Below are 2900 nucleotides of genomic sequence, written 5' to 3' on the forward strand. Positions count from 1 at the left end.
TATGTGTTTTTTCATTATTTAGTCAATATCCTGAAATAATTGGTGTATTTTTTTTAATACTAGTTGGTGGCAAACAAGCATACTGACCACCTGATGGAAAGCGGTCATCGTAACCTATGGACGCCTGCTCAAGGAGTGTCACATGCGCGTTGCCAACCCATTAGAAACTTGTACAATCCAAGTACAAGTTCGGATTGCTGACGACTCAAAGGACAATAGACGGAACAAATTAGTTCCGAAGGTCCATCCGTCGCCAGCACACCGCACCCTCGTTGAGCTCTGGCAGCCTTACTCACCGGCAGGAACACAACACTATGAGCAGGGTCTAGTGCTATTTGGCTGCGGTCTATCTGTGCTATTGCAGCTCCACCACGCTCTAGGAGTACACGTTTAGACGTTGCCTTAAAAGTTATACAATTTATTATAATTGAAATATAAACTACCTAAGTACCTACCTATATCAATACATAATTATACTAAGCGAAATTAGGTTTCTGAATAATGAAATTCTAAAGAAACAAAATAATAATAAATAATAACAAACTTATTAACTGGTTATTTTTACCAATTATTCATATAAATTTCACGTTAAAAAGCACTGGCGGCCTAACGGTAAGACCATGTGACTTTCAATCCGGAGGTCGCGGGTTCGAACCCCGGCTCGCACCAATGAGTTTTGCGGAACTTATGCGCGAAATGTCATTTGATATTTGCCAGTCGCTTTTCGGTGAAGGAAAACATCGTGAGGAAACCGGACTAATCCCAATAAGGCCTAGTTACCCTTCGGGTTGGAAGGTCAGATGGCAGTCGCTTTCGTAAAACTAGTGCCTTCGCCAAATCATGGGGTTAGTTGTCAATGCGGACCCCAGGCTCCCATGAGCCGTGGCAAATGCCGGGATAACGCAAGGAGGATAATAAATAATATCTATCTAAATGTCGCGCTATGATCTACGGCGTAGCAATAAGCTACAGCAATAATAATTAAGCTACAGTTAATAATTTACCTTTTTAGGGTTCCGTAGTCAACTAGGAACCCTTATAGTTTCGCCATGTCTGTCTGTCCGTCCGTCCGTCCGTCCGCGGATAATCTCAGTAACCGTTAGCACTAGAAAGCTGGAATTTGGTACCAATATGTATTGGCTTCGTGCGAAGTGCATGGAGGGGGTAAGCAAAGCGATCGCAGTGCTTGCGGTGGTCAAAATCGACACTGATTGTGGTTGTCATCTATCAAAACTCATACAATATAATACAATGTGTAATGTTTGATATGGGGCATCAATGTTGTTTTATTGTTAATTGTAAAAATAATGGCATAAATAGTCGTTGCACGTTCTATGCGTTTCTCAGAGCACACTGGAAATTGGATCAAAGAACTAAATGGATAGCTACGGTGAAAAGAAAACGTAAGTGACATGTCAAAACAAACCATTATAATAAATTATATTTAAGCTTTGTTTACCTAATATTGTTCAATACGCTGTTAGTATTTTTCCTACCGTAAAAGATTATGCTTAAAGATTCAGGCCTAGCCTGGGAATAGGCCCGTGTCGGATATTTCTGCGGCCGCGGACATGACTAATAGGTACTTACGTTCAGATTTGTTTTATATGGCATTAACGGGACGGAGGTTTAGCGAATACCATATCACTAGCTCGAAGAACTTGTACCCTGCCAGCACCAATTTATTGACTTTTTCTGTAGTCTGGGGTTTGAAGTTTATACCGTGAGTAATGCTTTGGAAACTGATTTTTGGTATTATATCCATGTCTTTATAATCTATCTACCTAAATTACACTTGAAATAGTAGCTCTTGTTATTCGATTTGTTTAAAATTAACGAAAAATCGTTAAAATATAATGTTTGTTTACATGTCATTTTTTGTCATTTTCCACTTCAAGTTCACATGGTAGTGGGCGTAATTGTCGTGCACGTAGCCAATATCAATCACGCTAACAAAGTGCAAAAATAAACAAGAGCGTGTCGGGCCACGCTCAGTGTAGGGTTCCGTAGTTTTTCGTATATTTCTCAAAAACTACTGAACCTCTCAAGTTCAAAACAATTTTCCTAGAAAGTCTTTATAAAGTTCTACTTTTGTGATTTTTTTCATATTTTTTAAACATATGGTTCAAAAGTTAGAGGGGGGGGACGCACTTTTTTTACCTTTAGGAGCGATTATTTCCGAAAATATTAATATTATCAAAAAACGATCTTAGTAAACCCTTATTCATTTTTAAATACCTATCCAACAATATATCACATGTTGGGGTTGGAATGAAAAAAAAAATATCAGCCTCCACTTTACATGTAGGGGGGGTACCCTAATAAAACATTTTTTTTATTTTTTATTTTTGCACTTTGTTGGCGTGATTGATATACATATTGGTACCAAATTTCAGCATTCTAGTGCTAACGGTTACTGAGATTATCCGCGGACGGACGGACGGACGGACGGACGGACGGACGGACGGACGGACGGACGGACGGACAGACAGACAGACATGGCGAAACTATAAGGGTTCTTAGTTGACTACAGAACCCTAAAAAAGATGAAATTAATACAATTTAAATATATGTTATTGAACCATAGAATGCCGTTCGCTAGTTTGCAGGTGGTACAGCGACATCTAACGAAAAATGTGGACATCAAAAAATACTTATACATTTTACGAAAACAAGTCATTGCCCAGTTTGCGGGGGTAACAGTGACATCTAGCGAACGACAGCGAACAACTCTATCGTTGAGTTTCCTAAACATATCCTAAGTACATTGGGTTTCTCAACAATAAATAAATAAATAAAATTTACTGTTTCTTTTGACTGAAAACACCGTGTTGATAACCTCTCTCTCCCTCCCTTTCTTCCCTTGGCTTCTGGCTGGCTTCCTAAACTTTGACGAGCCA

Source organism: Leguminivora glycinivorella, chromosome Z (genome assembly GCF_023078275.1).
Source record: "Leguminivora glycinivorella isolate SPB_JAAS2020 chromosome Z, LegGlyc_1.1, whole genome shotgun sequence".
In the NCBI taxonomy this organism is placed as follows: domain Eukaryota; kingdom Metazoa; phylum Arthropoda; class Insecta; order Lepidoptera; family Tortricidae; genus Leguminivora; species Leguminivora glycinivorella.